Raw genomic sequence first — 22,050 nt, 5'->3', positions numbered from 1 at the left:
CATATCCAACATCAAACCCTTTGTCCTTTCTCAACAGTGATCTTTTTATATGTTCATATTATATTTGCTGCCGCTAATGTACAGATATTGAAATGAGAGCTTTCAAACATGGTTTCATTTGGGTTTACATCATGGTTTATATTTTAGACTATACACTTTTCTAAATTTTTAGTTATCTTATGTTTTACATTATGGTTTACATTTTAGCCTATAGACTTTTATACATTTTTGGTATAATTTAACATGACCTGTATCCATCATGGCATGATCTTGTGGAACACTTCCATTGCCCCACAGTTACCCTGATTCCATGTATTCAACACCTCTTTCCCCCTCCCCTCAGGGCCCACCATGACAACCAATCTTCATTACTTTAAGGACCATATTCAGAGATACTTGCAAAAATGTTGAGGGCTTGATCTACTTGACTGCCCTAACCTATTGGGAGCCACTGATTCTCTCAAGAGTTACAATTCCCTTTGTTTGAGAACATCAGTCCTCCCCAGGATGGGGGTATACCTTCACTCTCATTGTATGGGTCTCCACCCAATGATATAATCACTATGACAAAATGAGCACTCACACACTCCCCACAAGCTTGCCCTGTGTCAGATGCCCCCTGCCCTTAAGCATCCAAAACAGGCAACCTTCCATATTACATTCTCTAAAGAGTTTTCTCTGCACCACAATTTCAACCACGTACCTGACAATCTCCCATGATCAAATGTTCCCCTCACCCTCTGCTCAATTTCTTGGGCAATCTGACCCATCCTCCCATCCCTAGTGCCCCTAATGCCCATGCAGCACCACCCTAAGTTACCCCTATGCCCCCATTTTATCCCTTCCCTGTACAAATACTTACCTCCAGCTTATCATCAATTTCACCCAAGTAGCTGTCAGCTCAAAACCTTCCTCTACCCTCCAACTACCTTAAAGTTTATCATCCAGTCTCTAGCTCTCTGAGACAGCTTGGTTTACTTATTTCATATCAGAGAGTCATGTAGTATTTGTCCTTCAATGCCTGGGTTGCTTCACTCAACATAAGGTTCTCAAGATTCATTCATGTTATCACGTGTTTGTACTCTATTTGTTCTTATAGCTGAGTAGTATTCCACTGTATGTATATACTACATTTTATTTATCCATTCATCTGTTGATGGGCATTTGGGTTGATTCCAACTTTTGGCAGTAGTGAACAATGCTGCTGTGAACATTGATGTGCATATATCGGTTTGTGTCCTTGTTTTCAGATCTTCTGGGTATATACCCAGCAGTGGAATTTCTGGGTCATATGACAAATCCATAGCTAGTTTTTTGAGAAACCACCAAACTGTCCTCCAGAATGGCTGGATCCTTCTGCATTCCCACCAGCAGTGGATGAGTGTTCCCGTTCCTCCACATCCTCTCCAACAGTTGTAGTCTTCTGATTTTTTGATAGCTGCCAGTCTTATGGGGGTAAGATGGTATCTCATTGTTGTTTTGATTTGCATTTCCCTAATAGCTAGGAATTTTGAGCATTTTTTCATGTGTTTTTTAGTCATTTGTATATCATCTTTGGAAAAGTGTCTGTTCAAATCTTTTTCCCATTTTTTAAATGGGCTGTTTGTCTTTTCACTTTCAAGATATAGGAGTTCTTTATATATGCAAGATATGTCTCCTATCAGATATATGGTTACCAAATATTTTCTCCCATTGTGTAGGCTCTCTTTTCACTTTCCTAAAAAACTCCTTTGAGATGCAGACAGCTTTAATTTTGAGGAAGTCCCATTTATCTATTTGTTCTTTTGCTGCTAGTGGTTTTGGTGTGAAGTTCATAAAGCCCTTTCCTATTACAAGGTCCTGTAGATGCTTTCCAATTGCAGAGAGTTTTAATAGCCAGTTTGTACATAGTATTTTTGTGTGTGTGTGTACACATACATACTCACAGGTAACATAAATATATGTAATAGAAAATGTAGCTTGTCACTAAGTGACACAAGTTGCAGACTTGGAATTGCAGATGAGCTGGAAGAATAGTACAGATATTTAATGAGTTTTTGTTTTGCTTTTTAATTAATGATCACTTAACCTTTCTATGCACACAATAGCATAAGAGTTTGATACATGGGGTCAGACAAACTGAGATGCTCCTTATTCAGTGGCAGACTGGAAATAGCCTAGTATTTGGGATTAGCACTGTTAAGGCTGGATATAGGTTTAAATGATCACTTCATATCTTCCAATGTGGATTTAACAAAAAGTTTCAAGCTTCTTGTTTGGAAGATTAATTAGGTTTGTTTTTTAATATACAAATAGCTGATTGCTAAATTTGGTCAGAATTTTCCTGATTGCCAAATTTAGTCAGATTTCTACTGATTGGCTGCTCTAAATTCTTAGTACATGTCCTAGTAAATTATACTTTGTGAATTGTCTTATGTGTAGTTGTTGCATTTTGGAAATACCTAATTTGTTATATTAAAAAAAATATTTCCACATAAGGTATCTGTTTGCAGGTCAGAAAATGAAAAAAATGTAATTGTGTAATGCTCTGAAAGGTGTAAGAACAAAAATAGTGAAATAAAATTGACTAAAACTAACCAAAAAACTCTAAATGCTTACATTTAAAATTGGCATGAAGCTGTAAATGTTTATATTAAAAATTAGGAAAGATTTTATATTAGAGACTTAACCCCAAACCTGGAAGAACCAGAGAAAAAGAAGATCAAGCGAAACCAAAGTAAGTCGAAGGAAGTAAATAACAAGGTTTAGAGCAGAGATTAATGAAATAGAATATAATAAAACAATAGAATCAGGGAAACTAAAACTTGGGTCTTTGAAAAGGTTAATAAAACAGGCACACCTTTCTTTCAGCTTCTGACTACTCGGTCTTTGGCTGTTCTCTCTGCTGGGCATTGGTTTTAGCTTCTGGAGTCATTTCCCTGTCTCTGCAGTTTTTTCCTCCATCAGTGACCTTTTATTCCTCCATATATAAAGGACTCCAGTAGGAGGATTAAGACACACCCTGGGTCACACAATTTAATCAAAGTCCCTTAATGGAGTAATTTAATCAAAAGATCCCACCAACGGGAAACAGACTTTGGCCCAGTGGTTAGGGCATCCATCTACCACATGGGAGGTCCGCAGTTCAAACCCCAGGCCTCCTTGACCCATGTGGAGCTGGCCCATGTGCAGTGCTGATGCACGCAAGGAGTGCCCTGCCACACAGGGGTGTCCCCTGTGTAGGGGAGCCCCACGGCAAGGAGTGCACCTCTAAAGGAGAGCCGCCCAGCATGAGAGAAAGTGCAACCTGCCCAGGAATGGCACCACCCACACTTCCCGTGCCGCTGACGACAACAGAAGTGGACAAAGAAACAAGATGCAGCAAAAAGACACAGAAAACAGACAACCAGGGGAGGGGAGGGGAATTAAATAAATAAATAAATAAATCTTTAAAAAAAAAAAGATCCCACCAACAATTGGTTTCCACACAGGGAATTAATTAGCTCTAAGGACATGATTTTCTAGGGTCTAAAAATTCTCAAACTACCATGCCCCATAGTCCAACTATTAGATATAAATCCAAAAGAATGGAATTGCACAATGATATTCATAGTAGCATTATGCAAAATTGCAAATAGTTGGAAGTAACCCAAGTGTCCATCAACTGGTGAACGGAAAAAAATGTGATATATTCATATAATGGAATATTATTCAGTCATAAAAAGAAATGCAGATTTGATACATGGATTGTGAAGATTTGAAGCTGTACATACCTCAGAAAAGCAATCCGTTCCTCTGGATGCATATCCACAGTAAGTAGGGCCTTTTGATGAGGTTCATTTAGTTACGGTGTGACCCATCTCAATCAGGATGGAACTTACTCCTATTTCTGCAGTCCATTCTAAACAGAACACATTATGGAGAGAAAAAAAGCCATGGTAGGAAGAAGCTGGAGTCACGAAACCTAGAAGAAAAAGAAGAGACCAGGAGAGGCCACCATATGCCTTGCCATGGGCAGAGGAGCCAAGAATCACTGTAGTAGTCTTAAAGAAAAAATCATAGCCTTGATGGATTACATGAGTTGAACATATTCCTGTACTATTGCCATGAACAAATAAATTCCTATTGTTTAAGCCAAACCCATTTCATGATATTTGCTCTAAGCAGTCTAGGAAAATAAAACAGATTTTTGTACCAGGATAGTGGAGTGCTGCTATTGGAAGCTCTAAAAATGTGGAAATGGCATTGGAATTGAGTAATGGTTAGAGGCTCATACAACTGTGCAGCACTTGCCAGAAAAAGTTTAAAGATTACTTTCTAGTGTCTCTTCCTAGAAATATGGACACTAAATATACTTCCATTGAGGCCTTAGATGGAAATTTGAAAATGTTATTAGAAACTGAAGTTAAAGTGATCCTTGTTCAAAATGGCAAAGAACTTGGCAAAATTAAGTTCTGATGTTGGCGGAAGGCAGAACTTGAAAGTACTGATCTGGGTTATTTAGCTGAAGAGTTTTCCAAGGTAACTATAGAAAGGACAGTTTACCCTTCATTGCAGCTTATAGTAAAATATAAGAAGAAAGGGAAAAGCTGATAACTGAATTCCTGAGCATAAAGAAACCAGAAATTGCTGGCTTGGAAAAGTCTGGGCTTCCATAAAGCAAGTCCCTAGAGAACAGTGTCCATGTGAGCATTTAACTGAACATGAATCCAATTAGACATTCCAGGGCAAGTCAGGACTTGCAGTGTAGTTACTCAGGAAAAAACTGAAAAGTCTTGTTTGATGGATTCAATCCTGTTTACTACATGCAGACCAACAAGATTTTTTGCAAGATCTGTATAAGTGGAGCCACTGCCAGCCTGGATTAAAAGGGAGACATTGAAGACTAAAATCACTTCAAGGGCAGAACCATGGAAGCTGAGTTCTGGACCAAACACAATTCAGGCCAAGAGTGTGGACACACCATGTGTGCAGAAAATGTGCTCTGCCATAGCATTGGAGAGGGCAGGCCATCCAGCCAATTGTTCAGGGAAAGTGCTATCACCCCAGTGTTCTAGGAAGTTGGAACCTATGTCCCAAGATTGGTGACAGCCTAGATGTCATCTCAGTGGTGGAGAGGGTGGTGTCTTCACCACTAGTATTTGGGTAGAGCATTTTCACTGCACACACACTTGGAAGGGTTGTTCTCCACTCCATCAGGCCCATAGAACAAGACATCTTTCAATAGAGGACTCTCAGAGTATGCCCTTCAGGGTTTCATAATTGCTTGGAAACTCTAATCCCTATTTTCCTTCCAATTTCTCCCTGTGGGAATGGGAATGTTTATCCTATGCCTATCTCTCAATTGTACATTGGAAGCAGATAACTTTTTAACCTGGATTCCCAGGTCAACTGAAGGAGGGAAACTGTGCTACAGGACAGACCACACCCATAAACAATTCTGATGAGACTTTGTAATAAGCATTGTTTTTGAAATGATTTAAAGTCTTTGGGATACTGGGATGGAATAAATGTATTTTGCATATGGGGAGAACATGTCTTTAGCAGATTCAGAGGATGGGCTGTGGTAGTGCAATGCTGTATGTGCCCCTGAAAAACACATTCTTAAATCTAATTCACTCCTGTGGGTGTGAGCCCACTGTAATTAGGGATTTTTGTTAAGGTTACTTCATTTAGGGTGTCACCAACATCAATCAGGATGGGTATTAATAAACAGAATGAATACAGAGAGAGAGAAAGCCATGAAAGCAAAAAGCTGAAATCAACAAAAACTGGAAGAAGGGAGAGACCAGCAGATGCCACCATGTGCCATGTGGTAGAGGAGTCAATGATTGCCAGAAGCTGCTCTTCAGGAAGAAAGCATCACCTTGATGATGCCTTGATTCAGACATTTTTCTGATCTCTAACCATGAGTGAATATATAGTTCCCATTGTTTAAGCAAACTCATTTCATGGTATTTGTTTTGAGCAGTCTAGGGAACTAAAACATAAGACAGTGTGGATGAAGCTTGAAGACATGTTAAATGAAATAAACCAGACAGAAAAGGACAAATATTGTATGATTTCATGGATATGAAACTAGAATAAGTAAACTTACAGAGTCAGAATCTAGAATATAGGATACCAGAGGATGAGGTGTGGAGAGGGAATGGGAAATTATGGCTTAAAATGTACACGGCTCTTATTTGGAAATGATATAACTGTTTTGGTGGTGGATGGTGGTGATGGTGGCACAACATTGTGAAGGTAATTAAGAACCTTGAAATAGCCATCTGAATGTGGTTAGAAGAAGAAATGTAAAGTTTTGTACATGGTAAAAAAATAAAACTTTTACAAAACTCCAGGGAACTGCACTACATAAACAACAAACCCGACCTTAAACCATAGACTAGAGTTCATAGTACAATTATAAAAATGTGCTCTTATCAATTGTAATATATTTTCCACACCAATGCTCAGTGTTAATATTTGGATGGTATATGGGAATCTTGTATATCATGTATGATTTCTCTGTAAACCCACAACATCTCTCAGAAAGAAAAAAATGGTATTGACATCTTATAAAATAAAAATTTGTAATGAAAAAATATTAATTTTAAAAGTAGCCCCAATAGGATGATCATGTCTTTTTTTATATAATTTTTAGATTAAATTGTCTATTTTTAAAAGATACATAGATCACAGAAAATGTTACATTAAAAAATGTAAGAGCTTCCCATAACCCCCCACATACAGGCTCTTCCCACACCAACAACCTCTTCCATCATCTTGGCACATTCATTGAATTTGGTGAATACATTTTGGAGCACTGCTGCACCACATGAATAGTGGTTTACATTGTAGTTTCTACCCTCCCCGGTACCTTCAGTGGGTTATGGCCCATGGGTTCCTGGCTTCCTCCTTCAAGATAGTCCCTCTCCCACTTCCTGCCTCGGCCCCTGTCTCCAAAATGTTTGCAAACTCAAGCTGGAACTACCTTGCATGCTCTTCTCTGTCTTCTTCCCTTGATGATGTCATGGGGCCCAGAATAGGTCACTGCACCCACTTGTAAATAAGCCAGCCTAAGGGACAATGGGGCAGGGGAGTGGAGGTAGGGGTGGTAAGGATGTGGGGAACATCTTTTTGCTGCATCCCATGACATGAGCAACCCCATGAAGCTTTTGTGTAGGTCTTTTATGTGGTGCAGTAAACTCACTAGGGCCCAAACAAACTCCCAGGACTGATAGTTTCTGAAGTTCTGCAGATAAAAGGCAAAACACCATAGTGATGCTTTGTAGCATGATTTGCTGGCTTCAGAGACTATCTTTCAGCTTTCCCCAAAGCAAGAGTTCTTTACAGATATATGTGCACTCTTTCTCTTCCTATCAGGGAGAAGTCCAAGGAATTTTCACCCTCTTTTTGGACCTCAATGTAGAGCTCCACCAACACTGTGCACCCCCAGAGCTACTCCTCACTGCAGGTGAGCAGAGGACTGCCACTACATAAATACAGGGGTGGGCAGATGCAGCCTCATGGCCTCAAGGACAAGCTTCAAGCAATGCTCTGAATTGCTGGACTACTGAGATTAAGCATGTTTAGGGTGCCCAAGGGTGATACTTAAACTCAACCATGTGTTATGGAGAAGAGAGGAAAAATAAAGTGGAAGGCACATGATTTGTCACTGTGGCCATGTATGTGTATGAGAGAGAAACAGTGACAGAAGTGGGTGTAATGGAGTCACAGGTCACAGATTCCCTTCAGCACAGTGTGCTGGCCACTGCCCTGGCTTTGGAAGGCACCACACATCAAGGGGTAGATGGGTTACATGACAAGGACACAGGAGTCTAAGAGGTGGATCTAGGGCTGTTTTCTCCATGAGCTTTTCAATTTTTCTGTGTTTGAAATGTTTCATAATGAAATGATGGGGGAATACCTGTGTGTGGAAAACAGATGGGTAGTAAAGACAGTGTATGTGAATGTGAGCAGCTGAATTTAAGGCATGGGGTGTGACCAGGTGCCCCACAGAGGGACAAATGAGAAGGATCCCAGGTGGAACCCCAGGCAGGGTGATGGTTAGGGTAGGAGAAGCAGATGACAGCAGAGACCTGGGGAGAGGACAGCAGACAGTTACCTCAGGCCTAAGGTCCCACGGGAGACCCAGGTCTAGGTGCTCCCTCTGAAGTGATCTCTTGGCCAGGCTGAAGCTGCAGATCTTGAGCAAGATTCCCTTCAGGCACTGGGACATGTATCTCTTTATTGTGGACCTCTTTTAATTTCCCTTAATAAAGTATTACATTTTTTTACCTTCGATCTTGCATGCCTTTGGTTAGATTAATCTGTGTCATTAGGATACAGAAAAACATAATTTTCTATATTATTCTTTCATTCAACTACCTTGTATTCTCATACTTTTCCTGTAGATTTTTTCATGGTTCTATGTAAGTTGACAAATAATATACAAGCAATTTTGTTTTTTCCTTTCTAAATTTTATGCCCTTGAATTCTTTTTCTAATCTTTTTTGCTCTATCTAAGGACTGCCAGTATAATGATAACTAGAAGTGTTAGTAAATATTCTATCCTCATCCTTGTCCCACATTTTAAAGAGAATATGTTCAATGTTTTAGGAAGATGTTTCCATAGGTATGGCTTTTGGGGACAGTGTGGCCATCAGCCAGTGTTCTGACAGCACTGATCCTGTGCTCTGGGATTGCAGTGTTTGGCCATGACCATGATGCTTCAAGTGTGTAGCCTCCTCCCCAGTGTTTGGGGAGAGCATGGGAAAGGGTGGGACTGCTGCTCCATTAGGCACAGAGGCCAAACATCATTCCATAGAAGACCCTCAGACCTCAACATCTGGTGAAGGAGTCCCTGCTGTGTCTCAGAATTGTTTGGGACCCATGAACCCTTCCAGTTTCTCCCTGTGGGAATAGGAATGCATATCCTATGCCTGTCCTTCCATTGTGTACTGGAAGCAGATAACTTGTTCTCATTTTCACAGGTCCACAGACAGAGAATTATGCCCCAGGACAGAATACACCTATAACTGATTTTTTTAAACAAGGCAATTTTATGGATACGTATTAATAAAGCAACAATTCATCCAGTGTACAATCAATGGTATTTGGTATAATCACAGGTGTGCATTCATCACCTCAGTCATCATTAGAGCATTTTCATTCTTTTGATAATGATAATTAACAAAAGACAAACTAACAAATTCTTCACCCCTTTATCTCTCTATGCTTCCCCTGTTGTGTACATCGCTGCTATTTCTGGCTATTCTTGCACAATTAATTATTTATTAAGCAGCTATTACCAGTTTTGATGAGACTTTTTACTTAATGCTGACACTGAAATGACTTAAGGCTTTGGGGATATTTTGATGGAATGGATGTATTTTGCATATGGCAAGTAACATCTTTGGGGGGCCTAAGGGTGGGGTGTGGTGTTTTGAAGCTGTACGTACCCCAGAAAAACATGTTCTTTAATTTGTGCCATTGATATGGAGGTAAACCCATTGTAAGTAGGATCTTTTGAGGAGACTGCTTTAATTAAGACATTCATTCAGGATCAGGCTTAATCCTATTATTGGAGCCCTTTATAAGAGAATCAAATTCAGAGAAAGAGAGAAAGCCATGGAAACAAGAAGCTGTAATCAATGAAACCTTGAAAAGAAGGGAGAAACCAGCAGATGCACCATGGGCCTTGCCAAGTGGCAGAGGAGACAAAGATTGCTGGCAGCAGGTCTTCGGAGGAAGGCATCACTTTGAGATACTTGGATTTGGATATTGTCTCACCTCAAAACATAAGCTAATAAATTCCCATTGATGAAATCTAACCATTTCATGGTATAAGCTTTAAGTAGCTTAGGAACCTAAAACAATGTTCTTTTCTACTACAATTGTATTGTTATAATGTTTAGGTTGCAAAGTATATTATGCTTGAAGATTCATTTGTAAATGTTTTGGGGAAAGGAACTCCTTTTCATGGCAGATCATTTGCTTTTGGCAGTTTTTAATTCCAAAGATGGATTGCGTTTCTGGCAGGTCACTGTCCCTTTGTCTTTCTTAAGAACATATTCCAAATCAATTATTTTTCACTGTTGACTATGAATTTAGAATTGCTTTGCTTTGATTCTATAGGCTGTATCTTGGAAATAATTCAATTCTATAGGCTGAAGAGAATTCTTTCATGAGAAAGTCTCAAAGAGAATGATCTATAATGTGTTAAGACCAGTGGAAATGAATGGTTTAAAAAGCAGTAGCTCCCTCTTAAATTTGCAGTTTATTCCTTGAATCCAATTCTGTTAAGGTACAAATGTCTATTTATCCCTGCAAATCTGTCAGTATTTGCTTTATATGTTATGGGGCTCTGCCATTAAATGCATATATGTATGATTTTGTCTCTTTGTTTATGCCTCCTTGTTAATTGCCCCCTTTATCAGTATATAATGACTGTCTTTGTCCCTCTTAACAGTTGTTCATTTTAAGTTTATTTTACAGGCAATTAGTTTGACAACTCAAGCTGTCTTTTGGTTACTATGAGATGCAGGAGAACTTCTAGGAAAGTAAATGTCCATGAAGCCATTTTAAGTTCATGTTCCAAACTTTAAGGTGATATGTCATGTGAGATGGTAGTCTGCAGTAGGATGCATAAAATCGGTATTGGGGAGAGACTGCAGCTACCAATAATGAGAAGATTCAAGAGAGGATCATGCAATGCATGGCTGCAGAGTGTGGAGACAAGATCACAGGAGGAGAAGAGTAAAGAATTGAAAGGACAGTGTATTGGCCAGTTGAGATGTGAGGAGTATTGGAGAGAGTAACAGAGTGTCAGTACTGGAAACTCAGAAATGAGGGGGGAAAGCAGATTTAGCTCAACTGATAGAGCATCTGCCTACCACTTGGGAGGTCCAGTGTTCAAACCCAGGGCCTCCTGGCCTGTGTGATGAGCTGGCCCACATGCAGTGCTGATGCATGCAAAGAGTGCTGTGCCAAGCAGGGGTGTCCCCCACATAGGGGAGCCCCATAACAAAGAGTGTGCCCCTCAAGGAGAGCTGCCCCATTCAAAAAAGGTGCAGCCTGCCCAGGAGTGGTGCCACACACACCAAGGGCTGATGCAGCAAGATGATGCAATAAAAAGCGACATAGATTCCTGGTGCCGCTGACAAGAATGTAAGCAGACAAAGAAGAACATACAGTGAATGGACACAGAGAGAAGACAATGGGGGGAGCAGGGTGAAAAAGGGGAAAGAAATAAAAAATGAGGGGCCTACAGTCAACAGCAAGTGAGGGCAGTGGGTGATATCATCTGGTGACATGAGATTCAAACATTGCTCTGTGCCTCTGTTTAGGAAATAGGAAAGAATAATTATCTGAAAAGAGCAAGGTGGATAACCCCCCACTCTAGGCCAGAGGTAAGGGGTGTATGCAGAAACAGCAGCCATCCTTGTGGTGGATGCTTGGACCATAGGGAGAGTTGGGTTTCCCATACAGCAGGTTTTTTCACTCTCAGCACTGTTGGCACCCTGGACTAGAAAATTCCTGGTTGTGGGGCATGTGCAGAGTGCTTTAGGGTGTTTACTGGCACCCCTGACCTCTGTCTACCCACTAGATGCCAGTAGTATCTCCTCCCACCAGCCCAGCATTATGTCAACTAAAAGTGCCTCCACAAATGGCCCCGGGGGGGGGGGGGGGAAGCAAAAATTGTTGAGAACCACTACATTAGAACACTATGGTGATGGAACTTTCAAAAGGAGCAGTTGAAGATAAAGTATATTTTGCTGTTGATGCACCACAAATCCAGAGGACACCAATCTGTGCCATGATATGAACAGTGTTGGGAAACACTAGATTAAGACTGAAGCTACTGGGAGAATGAGAAAGACAGAGCAAAACCCAGGAAGTGAGGAACAAAGGAATTGAGAATAAAGGAATATCAGGATCTAAGCTTATGTGGTTCTGACCTGCAGACTGCTGCCACTCCTTCATTATCAAAAAGTCTGGGCCAGGAGCCTGGCAGAGGTCAGACTACAGTTACAGGCCAAGTACAAGCAGGTTTCCAAATAAAGAAAAAAACTGGTCAGAACATTACATGTCATTGCAAGCAGAAGGAGTTAACTCTGACCTGAAAATGTCTGTTTTTATTTACAGCATTTGAAAGCAGACAATTCAGTCAATATTCTCTGATTTCAGAGAACTGCCTATACAATTCCTGTTAATGAGATATTGACTAAGGAAGACAAGTTTAATGTAATCAGGGCAAATACACTGAAAGGTCATTTGCGCCAGAGAAGTGAGAAAGAGCACAATTTGAAATAGAGGTAGATGAAAAGTATAGCAGTTTTAGAGTGAAAACTGATAGTAATAATAAAATGTATATGTGTAATGAACTCTTGAGTGACCAAAATAATGGAGAAAGAACCACAGATTACCCAATTTGATCATAATAGATTAATGCAATATATACTTAAATTCTGCACAAAATTTAACTCAAAGGATCATTGAGCTAAACATGAAACAAAAACATAAAATGCAAGAAAATATATGAAATAACTAGGTGAAACATGATTGGAAATATTTTTTGGCTTTTTGCTAATTTAAATTTTTAATTAGATAAGTAGGTTGTCAGAAAAATCATGTAACAAATACAGTCTTCCCTTATACCCCCTCTATTATTAGCACATTGCATTAGTGTGATACTTTCTAACAATTGAAAGCAGAGTATTATAATTATAGTATTAACAATAGTCCATATTTTATATTAGGGTGTATTTTTTCCTAATATATCACCCTCTTATTAACACCTTGCATTTGGGTGTATATGTATATGCCACATTTTGTTTATCCATACATTGGTTGATGGACAGTTGGTTGACGGCATCTTCTGGCAATTGTGAACACACTAGTGTGAAGATATTGGTTTGAGTCCCTGCTTTCAATACTGTTACATATATGCCTATTGGAGGGATTGCTGGGTCATATTGTAATTCTATACTTAAAAGCTGATAAGGAACAGACACTAAGAGATTCATTTGTTTTTCCCCCCTGACACCATCCACTGGGCTCGGTGAAAGTGGTTTCTTTTTGTGAGCAATCTCAGTAAGTATTCTATTGGTTGGTGAACTCTGTTTTAAAAGATATATATTGTAGGCCATTTGTAAATGGCATGTCTAGGTAACAATTACAGTGTCCATTTATTCACTATAATCTTAGGTAGTATAATAGTTTGATATTGTTTATGAATTAAAAAAATAGATATTGGATTATGTTTGTGAACTGGTCTGTTTCTCTGGGCATATTAGGTTGGATTGGATTCAGAGGTTTTACTGTTACTTGATTAAGTAATAATTAAGGCTTTGATTGGGCCATGTCAGTACGACATTGAGTCCCACCCTCTTGGTGGGTAGGGACTCACAGAGAAAATGACATGGCAGAAGAGAAAGTTGGAGTTTTGAGCTGGAGCCTGGGAAGTAAGTGCAGAGTAGAGCAGCTGAGCCCAGAGAGAAATGAGCCCCAGGAAGTGAGGAACCCAGGAAGCCTGAACCCTGGCAGACATCAGTAGCCTTCTTGCCCAAACACATCGGAATAGACTTTGGTAAGGAAAGTAACTTACACTGACAATTCCTAAAATGCTCAGTCAGTACCACCTATATTCTCCCATTGAGGAAACTGACACAACAGGATGAAGAGGTTTCAGAATCAGTGGAACTAACATCTGAAACCTAAAATTATCTCCTGTTAATTGGTTTAATGTTGTAAAAATTCCTGAACAAATGCAATGTCAGAAGGTTAAGGAAGGCATACAAGGACAGGATCTTAAGCATCAGGGCTCCCTGAAGGGCCCTTTCCAATCTGGAATGCTGATTCTTCTCCTGGCATTTATTTTTAGGCCAGTAAAAATAATTTATTCAGAAATTGGGGGAAAGAACAGAACTTGCTGAGAAATGGGAGAGAAGGACAGAAACACATCAAGCTTTGGTGTGGGCTCCTCTAGGAAGAGAGCCTCCTGGACTTTTGAGGAAGCCTGCCCTCTCCTTCTCCATGGGGCTGAGTAGCTGCACATTGAGGAGCACCACACACCCATGAAGAAATGGAAGCCCTTGTAATCCTGTCACTTCTGCATGTGAAAACTCACCCATATGTGCACCTGGCTGCCTGCCCAGAGAGCACAGAAACATCCTTGGGCTCAGGGTCTCCTGTACCACTATGAGGAGCAACTCAAAGTGATGCATTCAGGAGGCACTGAGGAGCAAACTGAAACCTGACTGCCTGGATTCAAGTCCCAGCTCCTACACCCACTAGCCATGTGACCTTGAATGACTTACAACTCATGTGCCTCAATTTCCTCAACCACAAAGTGACAAGAGTAGAGTAAGCACACACTAAATGATGGATAGCTACTATTGTTGTTGCTGTTGTTCAGAAAGTTTTGTCCAATCCAGGGCACTTCTTCTTCTCACAATGTCCTTACATCACAGTGTATATGAGAGTATTCTCCTCCTTCACTCCAATTATAAAACTATGCTCTCAACCAAGCTCATAAAAATAAAAATAAGAAACTAGACTTCTCAAACCAAAGGACTTACATTAACTATTTCCTAACATGATGATAGGAGCAAAAACCAATAAGCTCTCGCAGAATTCACTCATGAATAGGAGGAAGCTAATTTAAATAAGAAGTTTAAATGAACTCATTTCCACACAAAAAAAAGTATTCTTATTGTTTGACATAAGCATGGTAAACATTCTCCCAACTATGAGATAGGCATGGGTTTCACTTTTTAAAGATATAATTTATGCATTTCCACTGATTAGTTTCATAATATTTCAGATTAGTTTTACTGTCAAAAAATCATCCCATTTAAAATATCAATTCAACTTTTAAATCATTAGGGAGCAAAGTATCATTGATTTAAATATTCATGATTTAGGGATAACATTTTCACCAAATTTTTTAGAGACAGAGAATATTAGTAATAGGGATAGCTAATATTTATTACACACCAATTAAGTATTTAAGAAGCTAGATGCTATTTTTATATGCTAGCTCATCCTTTTCATCCTTTGATGGAGGTTGTTAGAGAAAAAATGGAGCTCACTGAGACATGGAGACTGACAGGATTGCCATAAGGAAGTTGATTGGGAAGCTGTCCCAATGGAGGGGACTGGAGAGAGACTTCAGTCCACATTTGGCAGAGGGTGTCATGAATCTCTGCAGTCCATCTATAGGCAGGAACATGCTTAGCCAATGGCAGGGGTGGGGCTTGGGTAAGACCGAGGGCCAATAGGGATGGCCAGGGGGGTGGTCTGCTAGTGGTAGTGAATTCTAGGAGTGTGGGAGGGGTTGGTGGTGTCACATGGCTCCTTTGTCTATTCTGGTGGGTAAATGAACTGTATCTGAACATGTAGGCTCTGGATGGGGGCTGTTGTAGGTCACAGGAATTCAAGTCACTTTTAACCATTGTAAACAGTGTGATCAAGGGGAAAACAGACTTGGCTCAGTGGTTAGGGTGTCCGCCTACCACATGAGAGGTCTGCGGTTCAAACCCTGGACCTCCTTGACCCGTGTGGAGCTGGCCCATGCGCAGTGCTGATGCACACAAGGAGTGCCCTGCCATGCAACGGTGTCCCCCGCATAGGGGAGCCCCACACGCAAGGAGTGCACCCTGTAAGGAGAGCCACCCAGCGTGAAAGAAAGTGCAGCCTGCCCAGGAATGGCGCTGCCCACACTTCCCATGCCACTGATGACAACAGAAGTGGACAAAGAAACAAGATGCAGCAAATAGACACAGAGAACAGACAACTGGGTGAGGGGGGAAATTAAATAAATTAATTAATTAAAAAAAAACCCGTGTGATCAGTTCATTATTAAACACCTTGTAAGGGAGAAACCTCTAACAGAGGTTCAGGCCCCTTTTATACAAAAATCTCAGCCTTGAGGTGGATTATTAAATGCTTCTGAGGGCTGATGGATAGCACCCATGTGAGATTTTTAGCACAAAAACATAGGGGACTGTACTTCTCAAATTTTAATATGCGTGTGAATCATGTAGGGGTCCCTGAAGTAATGTGCAGGGCTCAAGCCATGTTGTGAAGAAGGATCAATGTGTGCAGAGAGGTGGGGGTGTGGTCAAACATGTCTGTACCTGCAAGTAAGCAGAAAGGAACTGATGTTCTGATAAGAAGGAACTCTAAGAACACCCTCCTCAAAGAACTTCGTGCCTGATAGCCCCTGCTCTGAGAACAATGACCTAGCTAACTGCTTTATTATTTTTTTAAAGATTTATTTATTTTATTTTTTCTCTCCCCTCCCTCCCCCACCCCAGTTGTCTGTTCTCTGTGTCTATTTGCCTCATGTTCTTCTTTGTCTGCTTCTGTTGTTGTCAGCAGCACAGGAATCCGTGTTTCTTTTTATTGTGTCATCTTGTTGTGTCAGCTCTCTGTGTGTGCAGTGCACTTCCTGGGCAGCTGAACTTTCTTTCACACTGGGCAGCTCTCCTTACAGGGTGTACTCCTTGCATGTGGGGCTCCCCTACACAGGGACACCCCTGCATGGCATGGCATTCCTTGTGGGCATCACCACTGCATGTGGGCCAGCTCCACATGGGTCAAGGAGGCCCAGGGTTTGAACTGTGGACCTCCCATGTGGTAGACAGATGCCCTAACCACTGGGCCAAGTCTGCTTCCCTTAACTGCTTTAAATAAAGCTTGTGGTGCCAGCTCGGGGCCTTGACTTTGCCATCAGCTAGCCCTGGTGCACCTGGTCCCCTCTAATCTTGTCCTTGTCTCTATGTATCTTTCTGCAGCTCCTGTCGCCTCCCCTCAGATTCTCAGTTCACCCGCACAGGTTGCAGCAAATCACCTGGGGAAACTTCCTATTATGATTCAAAAGTCTTGGGTGAGGTGTTTCTACAATCTCTCAGAACTTGGTGAGGCTTCTGGTCTATGGAACACATTTTGAACAAGGATCAACTGGTTGTAATAGGGCACAAGTCATATGTGCAAAAAATCTTTTTAAAAATTCAAATTTTAAAATATGAGTTTTCTCAAAAATCACAGGATTAGAATGAGAAATATTCATATTTCTTGGTGGGATTCTGAAATATATAACACCATAGAACTATTTTATAGCAACTTCTTGTTTTCTTTTCCAGTTTAAATTTAGAATTCAATTTCTTGCTGTTTTCCTGGGGGTGGGGGTGGGGGTGGGGTGTCCCCTAAAGCCCCTGATTTTTGTCAAGGCTGAAAGGACAAGTACATGGAAAAACTGTTGCGTGCTGCCATACCCTCATACAGGTCCCTTCTCTTCTCTCACCCATGCATAACAGCTCACTTTTAAAGTTCTAGAGATTAGACAACTGGCAGAGTCAGGCTGTATCTAAGGAGCTGGGCCTAGAAGTTCTCCCAGATGAAAGGCAAGCTCTACAACAAAACAGTACCTTACCAAAAGGCAAGAATAAAACCACTGGCTTCCATCCCTGACCTTAGGTGACACACTTCCAGCAATAAGATAACATTTGTTTGTACAATATTTTGCATGATAGTTTGATTCAACTTTGCCAATGCTAGGTTCAATTTACTTTTAAAAGGCCACTGGCTAAACAAAGCAAGTTTACTGAAGGGCGTGTGGTCCACCTGGGCCCCTCATCCCCATTCTTTTTGCTAACAGCAACACCTAACTACCAAACCAATACATAGTTGAGAGCATTCCAACTTATTGTAAAGGGTCAGTTAAAAATTTACACCTGCCCTTTTGTCTTTCCTTAGAGTCCTTCAGAACTACTCTCCAGGCACCAGCAGAACAAGCCTTTTACCCAGGAAAGAAATAAAACAGAATATGATTCTGCAAGCTACAAATTCCTACAAATTCTGAGACCTTTATTTAAAAGGTGTTGGCGCATTACATTATTCCCAAGGATTGTTCATTTGTGCACTCACATCAGCTGTTGATGGCCTACCTGTGAGTTGGAACATAGGGGCACTTTTTTTTTAAAGGTTAAGGTAGGTATTCATCACAATTCATTTGAAGATTCCTCTTTAGGTGTGGCAAAAGGGAATCAGGCTGGCCCTTAAGTCACAAGACTGGAGTCCTTACAAGCAAAGGAAACTCAGACACAGAAAATCAGTAGAAGCCCCAAATCAGGGAAGCCAGGAGTCACAAAAGAGAAAAGGTGGAACCATGTGATAGAAGCAGATATTCCAGATAAGGAACCCCATGTACTGCAGCAAGCGGCAGCAGAATGTCAGGGAGAAGGTGTGTTCTGTTGAGATCTTTATTTTGGAATTCTAGCTTCCAAACCTGAGGCAGTAAGTTTCCAATCCTTAAAACAACCAGCTTTGAAGTATTTATAGTATCAGCCTTGGCATATTTGATACCAGAAAGTGCTGTGCCTTTGTTACAGATACCTAAAACTGTGGAAGTTATTTAGGAATTCAGTAATTGATAGATCCTGAATTTTTCACAAGTTGTGGGTTTATAGAACCATCATGAATAAAATAAAGGATTCCCCATTCTCTGTTCCCTTATTCTAATTATTTCATATTCGTGAGATCATATAAGATTTGTCCACCTGTTTCTGGCTTAATTCTCTCAACATGCTGTCTTCAAGGTTCTCTCTGCTGTCACATGAATCAGGGCTTCTTTTTCTTTTTATGATGGAATAATAGTCCATTTGATGTGTTCTTTTTTAAAAATTTGTTTCTCTCCCCTTTCCCCCCACTTGTCTGTTCTCTGTGTCTATTTGTTGCATGTTCTTCTTTGTCAGCTTCTGTTGTTGTCAGTGGCATGGGAATCTGTGTCTCTTTTTGTTGTGTCATCTTGCTGCATTAGTTCTCCGTGTGTGTGGTGCCATTTCTGAGCAGGCTGCACGTTCTTTCGTGCTGGGTGATTCTCCTTATACGGGGTGCACTCCTTGCATGTAGGGTGCACTCCTTGTGCATGGGGCTCCCCTATGCAGGGGGGGCACCCCTGCATGGCAGGACACTCCTTGTGTGTATCAGCACTGCACGTGGGCCAGCTCCACATAGATCAAGGAGGCCCAGGGTTTGAACTGCTGACCTTCCATGTTGTAGGTGGATGCCCAATCCATTGGGCCAAGTCTGCTTCCCTATATTCAACTTCTTTAGGAACTGCCAAGCAGTCTTCCACAGTGACTGTACCACTCTGTATTCCCACTGATGAATAAGTTTTCCTCTTTCCACATCCTCTCTGTGACTTTAGTTCTCTGTCTTTTTAATACTGTTCATTCTGATAAGTGTGAAATGATACCTTATTGTAGTTTTGATTTGTATTTTCCTAATTATTAGTGATGTTGAGCATTTTTTCATGTGTGGTTTTTTTTTTTTGCCATTTGTATTTCTTCTTTGGACACATGTCAATTCAAATCTTTTGCCCACTTTTTATTTGGGTCATTTGTCTTTTTATTGTTGAGTTGTAACATCTCTTTATATATCCTGGAGATTAAACCCTTATCAGACAAATGATTTCCAAATATTTTCTGCCATTAAGTCAACTGCCTTTTTAGCCTTTTGACAAAGTTCTTGAGGTGCAAAAGTGTTTAATGTTGAGGAGGTCCTATTTATCTATGATTTCTTTTGTTGTGTGTGCTTTGGATGTAAGGTCCAAGAAATCACCACTGATCACTAGGTCTTGAAGATGTTTCCTTACATTTTCTTCTAGTAGTTTTATTGTCCTGTCTTTTATATTTAGGTCTTTAATCCATTTTGAATTGATTCTTGTATAGGGAGTGAGATAGGGGTCCTCTTTCATTCTTTTGCTTATAGATTTCCAGTTCTCCCAGCACCATTTGTTGCTGAGACTGTTTTGTTTCATTAACATGGATTTGGTAGGTTTGTCAAAAACCATTTGGCCATAGAGATGATGGTTTATTTCTGGACTTTCAATTCTATTCCACTGATTGATGTGTCTACCTGTATGCCAGTATCATGCTGTTTGACAACTGTAGCTTTGTAATGTTTCAAGGTCAGGCAGAGTAATTCCTCCCTGTCTCTCTTCTTTTTTAGAATGCTTTTGGTTTCTCACATATACTTTCCCTTCCAATTGAATTAGGTAATTGCCTTTTCTAGTTCTGTAAAGTAGGCTGTTGGAATTTTGATTGGTATTGAATGAACAATGGACTAAAATAGACTCATTATTATTCTACTAAGACTTATTATTCCAGCAATTGAAGAGCTCTTTTCATTGATGTAAAGGCAGTGGCCACCAAAGGTTCTGAAGAGGTGAGAGGGAAGAATAGGTGGAATTTGGGGGCATTTTGGGGACATTGGTATTGTCCTACATGGCACTGCAGTGATGAATACAGGCCATTGTATATTTTGTCATAATCTACAAAATTATGCAGGACAAGGTGTAACCTATATCGTAAACTTTAGCACATGGTTAGCAGAAATTCTTCAGTATGGGTTCATCAACTTTAACAAATGTACCACACTAGTGAAGGATGCTGTTAATGTGGGAAAATATGGGAGGTGAACAGAGTGGGCCATACTGGAATTCCTTATATTTTTATGTAACATTTATGTAATCTAAAGCTTCTTTAAAAATAAAAAATATATATTAAAAAAATAGTCCCTGTGCATAAAAAATGTTTCAGATTTCTGTGGAATTAGGGAAATCTCATAACATAGAATAATTGAATAATGTTGAAGATGACCTGACCTGAGTCTGAAAACACTGCTACGATATACTGAACACGGGTGTGTTCTGTCATGTGACAATGAATATGGGGAAGTAAGTCAAAACTTTTTCTCCTTTCTTCTCTGTTCACATAGTCATTTTACCATGTAACACTCTTTATCCAAAATCTATGCTAACCAGCACTGCTTCTGAAACACAGTTGGTTCCCTCTGAGTCAGGGCTTCAGTATGGCTTATGGCTCCTTGGCCTTAAGGCTGCACATGTGGCAATCTGAGGCAGTCTAGTGAAACAGGGAATTGATAGCGGATCTGGAACCTGGCAGAAAGCCGCCACCATTAAACACGTGTCCTTTGGTGCCCCCAAAATGGCTGCTGGAAGACCCTGGCTAGAAACTCCCATTCAGAATGAGATTTCCTCTGGAAGCCAGGAGAAGCCGCAGATATTCACCTCTTTGGCTGCCTAATACAGCGGGTATGTGCATGCTTAAAGAAAGTACCAAGAAGGACTGTGGGCAGTGGTGTGAACAGACATCTACACACCTATATTCATAGAGGCATTATCCAAACTGGCCAAAAGTTGGAAACAAACCCAGTATCTATCTGCCTATGAATGGATAAAGAAACTGTGGTATATACACACGATGGAATATTATGCAGCTGCAAGGAGAAATGTAGTTATAAAATATTTGACAACATGGAGGAACTTGGAGGACATGTTGAGTGTAGCATGCCAGACACAAAAGGACAAATACTGAATGATTGCATTACTATGAACCAAATACATTTGTAACATATTATATGATTCAAAAAAATTTATATGTATTCAGTACATTTGAGAAATGTATGCTTTTATTCAACTGTGTTTTCTTTTAATTAACTATTGTTTATATTTTCAATTATTAAATGTACAAAATAAAGGTAAAAAGATATTTTATGATTCCATTGATATAAAATGTAAATATAAATCAATTTATAAAGATGACCTTTGATTAGTGGTTATGGGCAGCTAGGGAAGGCATGCTAAGGGGTGTGGAGTAATGAAATAGTTCTAAAAGTTTTTGTGATGATGAATGCACAACATTGGGATTACACTAAAAGCCATGACTCTACACTTAAGATAGATGTTATGGTATGTGAGTATGTCTGAATAAAACGACTAAATAAATAAATAATTGTGCTAGAATGGCCAGAAATAGCAGCTCTGTAAGACAGGGGAACAGAGAGAGTGAGGGATGAAGAAGTCTGTTTTTTGCTTATTCTTATTATTGAAATAATGATAACGCACTCCTAATGATGAAGTGATGCCCGCACAACTCCGATATACCAAATACCGTTGCTTGTATTCTTTGGATGTATTGTATGATTTATTAACATGTACGAATAAAATAAATTTGGGAAATAAATTCTCCCCAGAACGCAGGCCAGGGGCCAGCA

The 22,050-nt window shown here is 40.2% G+C and overlaps 1 long non-coding RNA gene across 1 annotated transcript in view; it reads left to right on the top strand.

Moving 5' to 3' along the window:
* LOC131280345 (uncharacterized) overlaps positions 1 to 9,053 on the top strand; it is an 81,343-nt gene extending 72,290 nt beyond the window's left edge. The window contains exons 2-3 of the long non-coding RNA XR_009187827.1: positions 7,348 to 7,438; positions 8,958 to 9,053. This is a non-coding gene — a long non-coding RNA (uncharacterized lncRNA). The remainder of the gene's footprint in view (positions 1 to 7,347; positions 7,439 to 8,957) is intronic.
* Positions 9,054 to 22,050: the final 12,997 nt, after the last annotated feature.

Source organism: Dasypus novemcinctus, chromosome 11 (genome assembly GCF_030445035.2).
Source record: "Dasypus novemcinctus isolate mDasNov1 chromosome 11, mDasNov1.1.hap2, whole genome shotgun sequence".
NCBI lineage: Eukaryota > Metazoa > Chordata > Mammalia > Cingulata > Dasypodidae > Dasypus > Dasypus novemcinctus.
Note: the sequence above shows the minus strand (reverse complement) of the source record. Positions and strands in the feature narration are given on the sequence as shown.